The sequence below is a fragment of the Cibotium barometz genome, chromosome 20, assembly GCF_041138505.1.
Source record: "Cibotium barometz isolate CiBa-2024 chromosome 20, ASM4113850v1, whole genome shotgun sequence".
NCBI classification, from domain to species: Eukaryota; Viridiplantae; Streptophyta; class Polypodiopsida; order Cyatheales; family Cibotiaceae; genus Cibotium; species Cibotium barometz.
Genome location: NC_141065.1, coordinates 48,133,706 through 48,140,204, shown reverse-complemented (window position 1 = coordinate 48,140,204; position 6,499 = coordinate 48,133,706). Strand labels below are relative to the sequence as shown.

Genomic DNA, 6,499 nt, shown 5'->3' with positions numbered 1-6,499 from the left:
TTCCAATGGCCGGTCCATCTGTTTCTTCCACTAGTGCTTGAGGGATGGTCTTCTAGTTGGTCAATGCATAGTCCGAAGAGAGTGGGGGATAGGGGGCACCCTTGTTTGACTCCCATATTGCTTGAGAATTCTTTAGATAAGCCGGTCTGTGTCTTTAACTGGCATCTAACTTGTTGATAGAGTTGTGCTACTGCCACTCTAAGATGCATTGGGACCCCTATATATTCCACTCTAAGATGCATCGGGACCCCTATATATTCCATTCTCTACCATAGCCCACTTCTTGGGATCGTGTCAAATGCTTTTGTAAAATCCACAAAGCAACAATGCAAAGTTTTCCCTTTCAGCCGGCTTTCTTCCATGAGAACCCTAAGCGATATGAGATGATCAATGGTACTATGTTTAGGTCTAAAACCTGCTTGTCCTTTAGCCCGTTTGCCATTTGCCTCGGCCCATATGCTTATAGCTTGTTCTAGGATGCTCCCTAGAAGCTTAGACATGCAAGATCCCACCATGATGGTTCGGTAATTAGTGGGCTGATTTGCATCCCCTTTCTTGAAAAGTGCTTTGATCCAATTCTTTTGCCAATCAATGGGCAGCCCTTGTGTTATGGATTTATTGAGGAGTCCGTGTATCCATTGCTGTGCAATACTGCCTGACCATTTGAGCATTTCTGAGTTAAACCGAAGCATGTCTGGTGCTTTGCCATTGGCTAGTTTTTTTATGCTCTTTGTTACATCAGAAAGTCAAAGCATTCTTCTGATTGTTTTGTCTCTTTCATATTAGGCATCCCTTCTGCATCTTTGTGTACATATAACTTTTCTACATATGCATACATATCTTCCGGGCTTATGTCTCCAGTAATGTCTTGTCTTTTGCCTTTCATCCTCATCCATTCCTTTTTGGGGTTTTTCTTGAAGTTTATTAGGGCTTGTGTCTCGGTGTGTAGTTCATGTTCTCTTCTTTTTCTCCTCTTGAGAGTTGTGTATGTTTTTGCCAAAGCTGTCCATTCTATGGCTGTTTTGGGGGTTGACCTCAAATGTCTTTTAGCAATCTTGCATTCTTCATCAAACCATGAGTTGTGTGGCAACCCTTTCACCTTTGTTTCTTGTCTATGCGTTTTCCCCATTATTTCCTCTACTGCTTCACTCATTGCTTGCTTGAATTTGTTCCATGCTTGATCTACATTTATTGGCATGCATTCTCTTGCTAGTTTATCATCAAGGGAAGCGGAATAAGTTTTCTTTTTTTCAATTTGCATTTTGTATGCCCATGCTCGAATTTGAGCCTGTTTTCCTCTCCTGTGAATGGGTACCCGTAAGCATACATGAATGGGTGTATGATCCGAGTTTGGTGATCTATCCCCAATTTCAAAGTTATGCACCATGTGGGATGCCTCATATTGGATCAATACATAATCAATAGCACTCATTCCCTTGTTTGGCGGTGTAGCATGTGCATTCCCCCGAGTTGGCAAATTTGTTCACTCCATTTATAGCTATTAATTGCATAGCTGTCATCATGCCTAGTAATGCTATTCCTTGTGGGTTTGTCACTTGGTCTTTTGAGCATCGCTTCCACATGTGGTCAAGTACATCCATTTTATGCTCTAGACCCTGAGGTGTCATCAGATTTATGACTTGCATTTGCGCATGTGCTATGCGAGCATTCATGTCCCCAGTAAGCATCACTACCCCTTCTTGCGTGTAAGTGTTAATATCTGCATACAAATCTTCAAAGGGGTTGTTCTTCTCTATGTTGAAAGCATTATAGAATGGTGATTCCCTATGGGGAATGTAGCACCCTGCTATGAACACTGGTTTACCTCCTGTGTCAATCTTGACCCATATGTATCACTTATGAGCATCTTTTTTGCATATTGTAATCACTTTTTGAAGCTCTTCTTTGTACATCACTGCCACCCCGCCTTGTCCTCTCATCTTTGTACTCGGCATCCCCACAGAGAGTGTGTGACATACCCATCAACATGTGGTATCCTGCATGTATCGTGTTCCCATGTTTCCAATAGGAAAAGTATATCCGCTTGTGATAAGACTTCTGTGAGCCCCTCCCCTTTGTGCCAGGGGAAGCCGCAGCAATTCCAGCTTATTACATGTAGTTCTGTGGTCCCATGGGCCTCCTCTTGTCATTTTTCCTGTTCTCCCCCTCCATGGTGGGTGTTTTCTTATTGGTGCGTGCTTCATAGGCTTCCCTTCTTGCCCTATGTTGGTTCGGCGTTCTATCTTCACTTATGTATAATGGGCTGTCTTTTAGATATATGTGAGCATTTTCAAGGATAATGGCCCTCTTTCGTGCATCTAGGAGTGTGCATACAATTGCCCGGTTGGTTTTGGGCTTCTTCTTCCCTACTCTGTGCTCGTCATATACCACAACATCATGCATACCAAATTTAGTGGAAATGATATCTGTGATGTCCGTGTTCAATGTAAGCACTTGTTCTGTGTCCGTTTCTGGAATGCCTCGCACTACTATGTTCATCTTCCTTTTCTCTAGTTCGTTGTATTCTTTTTCATCCTCAATGACATACATTTCATCATTTGTGGTAGTGGTGGCCGAGTTTGTGTGCCCATTCTTTACTTTGCTTGCCCCCAAGATCCCACATTTCCTGGTAAATTTTGTTGGGTTCTCTCACTGATACGTGTAAGTTTTTCGTTATGTGAGGCCAATGTATCCTGCATCGTGTTGGTTTGTTTATTGAAGGCTTCTTGTAGTTCTTGCAACTTCTTCTCTTGGTTAAGGACCCGCATATCTTGCATTTGTAGCTTATGCTCAAGCTCTCGGTTTTTAAGTGCAAGGTTTTTTATTTCTTCACTTTGGTTCATCATGATAGTTTGCATTGAGGTGATGAACCCCCATATGTCTTGCATGGAGCCCATCACTACATGTCCCTCGGTCGTTTCATCTACATGGCATTCTTGTGCTTTGTTTGCTCTTGTACTTGTCCTTGTACCTGTTCCCGTACCTGTACCTTGAAGAGCATACCTGCAGGCAGCTCTTCACTCAAGTACAGGAAGTCTTCTACGTAGCAACAGCAACAAGGGGGCCATCTGGGGTAGCAAGGGAACACCTACAGTTCCAAACCAGTTGTCTAGTGTACACACAAGCAGAAGGCAATAATATACAAGAAGAAGGCGACCTAATTGAAGAAGCACAGCCCTTTCAGAAGTACAAGCCTTATGGGCTGAGATGTACACAGCCTTTATGGAGGGTTTAGACCAACACATCGACTAGGACACTAGTTAGAGGAATTGTTAAGTATGTGCACAAGAATCAATCTTGGAGACTCAAGATGCAAGCAAAAGAACAATTCCAGAAACTAAATCTGGCATGGGAGTTCTCTTGGAGCAAGCCTCAGCTGAAAGTATGCTCATGCACACACACACACCAACCGTGTGAGGGCCTTAGGGCATCCGGTGTCCCCCGCAAGGAGTGAGGGCTTCCCTTATATAGGCTACTGGGGCTGGTCCTCAAATTAGTAGACAAGATGGTTGCAATTTTGGGAAAAGAACAGCTTTCTTGGTCAAAAAGCAAACCCTTCTAGCCAAAATCGAAAAAAGGCAAAGACTAATCAGCTGAAGAGGGTGCGTGGCTGATCTGGGCCCATAAAAGTGTCACCAACCTGTATTAAATCTACTTAATACATATACTAATGACAATTACCAGAAGCATAAAGGCTGGAACCCACAAGCTCCTTAGGAGAGGTAGTCCTGAAGGTACTGTAAACTCTATATGAGTACAAGTGCAGTATGATGGTATGATTAGTAGTAGTCAGCTTAAGCAGGGGAAACACCTGATGAAAGGTTTCTCTCTTGATTGAGATGAGCATGGGAGAGAGGGTATAAAACCCTAATCTGTCAGCTCACTATGCAGGCGTGATAAATCAGATGGGCTGGACAAAAAGAAGCTAAGTCACTTGGATGCAGGTTCACACTTAAGTGACCTTTGGCCAGAAAGAGCCAGGCTCTACCAAAAAAAGCGCATAATAAAGTACAGCTGACCCTATCGTGGGTGCCAGGTTTATGCTAGAAAGAGCTCACTTTTACCAGAAGAGGTGGAAAATTAGCTTTTTTAAATTTGTGATTTCTTTTATTTGCTAAACCCGGACCAGCCATGTTGACTTTATGCTCAGCTAGGCTATGCAAGCTAGAAGAAGAGCTTCACCTTTTTGCCAGTAAAGCTGCGCATACCAAAGAGCTGCTCTCTTTATCCACTAAAGTGCCTTTGTCTAAAGGCGATTCTCAGCACCCCAAAAGCTGAAAAGCTCCCCGTCTGCTGGAAGGGATTCTCCCAACCATCCTCCATAGTGTCTACGATCGTACGTTTGAATGAGAGATGCTTAGGAAATTTGCAGCTGTCCCTGAGCATACACGCCCACCTGCGATGTGCAGAGATTCTTGGTGGTACTTCAGGAAAGAAATTCGCTTGAGAGTGACATGGCCTCAACAGAAGGTACACAAAGTTAATTCACTCAATGCATACGATAGGTACTTCTCGAATAGCATTAATTATATATTCATATAAAAGCGCATTTAATTTGCAGGAGGCAGCACAGGCTCGTGTCCAGTCAGGGCACACCTCTCGGCTTGGCCGGATGGGCTCTAGTGGCTCTCGAAGCACTCTTTGTAAGTGCACAAATTTTTTGTTCATCTATCTATAGCTATTTGTATATATATATATATATATATATATATATGTATGTATCTATGATCTCATATGCATTCAATTCACTTCTTACTTATATATATGCAATGTTTAAATGACAGAGAAAGGATTATGGTCGAGCACCATCTGCAGATGAGATACGGAGAGCCACAATTTATAGCTACAGTTTACGGCTACAGAGCGCTACAGAAGGAGATGCCGACACCCGATGCTTTTGTAAGTAATTCTATCAAATATTATTTTATGCCAATCAAGATCTGCATGTGTTATATGTTATGTGGTTTTTTTTATACTCAAATAGCTAATAGACATTTTTAATTGCAGGAGCAACATGGTGAGAACGACATGGATGAGGTTGCTCGACAGGTAGCAGCAAGCAGGGTTATCATCGCAACCGCCCAAGAACGTACCAGAGGAGGACTCTTCCTCCGATGACTTCGATTAAAATTGTCATGATAGAGCCATTTAGTGCTAATTTTGTAGACATAATTTTTTGGTACATATAGTCGCTCATTCAGAATGATGGCGCTCTTTTATTAACATTTTCTTTATGTATGTGTGTTTTGGCCATGATGCACATGTGTTACATCTATCAAGAGTTTCTTGAAATGTCTACCTCCCAAATCTACAGATTTAAATGTTAATTTTGCAAAATTTAATTTATACTTACCGTAATCGATGTCGGCCATTGCTTTTTCAAAAGTCGATGTATGTCGATTCTTGGGTCTTTTGTCGTACACGAATGCGCATGCATATGTGTGTGTGTGTGTGTGTGTGTGTGTGTGTGTGTGTGTGTGTGTGAGAGAGAGAGAGAGAGAGAGAGAGAGAGAGAGAGAGAGAGAGAGATTTTATGATGTTTGTATACGTACGGATGTGTGTGTGATAAAGAGGCAAGTGTGTATGAGAGAGAGAGAGAGAGAGAGAGGAGAGAGAGAGAGAGAGACCAATGTTTATGTGAAGTATGTGTGTATGTGTGTGAGAGAGAGAGAGAGGGAGAAAGAGAGAGAGAGAGAGAGAGACTAATGTTTATGTGAAGTGTGTGTGTGAGAGAGAGAGAGAGAGGGAGAAAGAGAGAGAGAATGTGTGTGCAAGAGACACAAGTGGAGATAATGTGTATGACAGAGAGAGAGAGAGAGAGAATGCGCATCGGCTAAAAACTAAACGTTCAGAACAAAGGTCTTTTAAGCGACCCCAACACATTTAAAAAATCATACAAATTGGGTCGCTTATGCCACCCAAACTTGGGTGTTTGTGCCACTCAAATTGGGTCGCTTATGCCACCCAAACTTGGGTGTTTATGCCACTCAAATAGGGTCATTTATGCCACCTTTGCAGCGTCGTTTATGCCACCTAAAAACGTGGTTTATGCCACCCTCGTAACGTTGTTTATGCCACCCAAACGCGATGTATATGCCACCCTCGAAACGTGGTTTATGCCACCCAAAAAGCGTTGTTTATGCATCTCAAAAACGTCGCTATAGAGGTCGTTTAAACGATGGTCAAGAGCGACCTTTGGAACGACTTCTGTAGCGACCCCCGTAAGGGTCGCTACAGGTTTCTACTCTTGTAGTGATTCGGTCAATTCAAGATATTTAAAAGTAAAATTAGACGATTGTACATTTGTGAATTTCAATCTTTGCCTTCAAGATATGTTAATCAAAACCAAAAAACATTTTCTATAGGTAACATGGCAAACTGAAACTTGGGAAAGACACATCTAGGAAGAAGATGTGCTACAAAAATTAGGACTTCATGTTTGTTCGAGCACACTTGTGTACTTATACAGGTGGATAAGGCTACCCAAGCATTCTAGTTT

At 42.3% G+C, this 6,499-nt stretch overlaps 2 pseudogenes; both read right to left on the bottom strand.

Annotated features, from left to right (window-relative positions):
* Window positions 1-266: 266 nt before the first annotated feature.
* Window positions 267-1,673, bottom strand: LOC147627951 (uncharacterized; annotated as a pseudogene).
* A 436-nt stretch (window positions 1,674-2,109) lies between these two features.
* LOC147627950 (uncharacterized) lies at window positions 2,110-2,888 on the bottom strand (annotated as a pseudogene).
* Window positions 2,889-6,499: the final 3,611 nt, after the last annotated feature.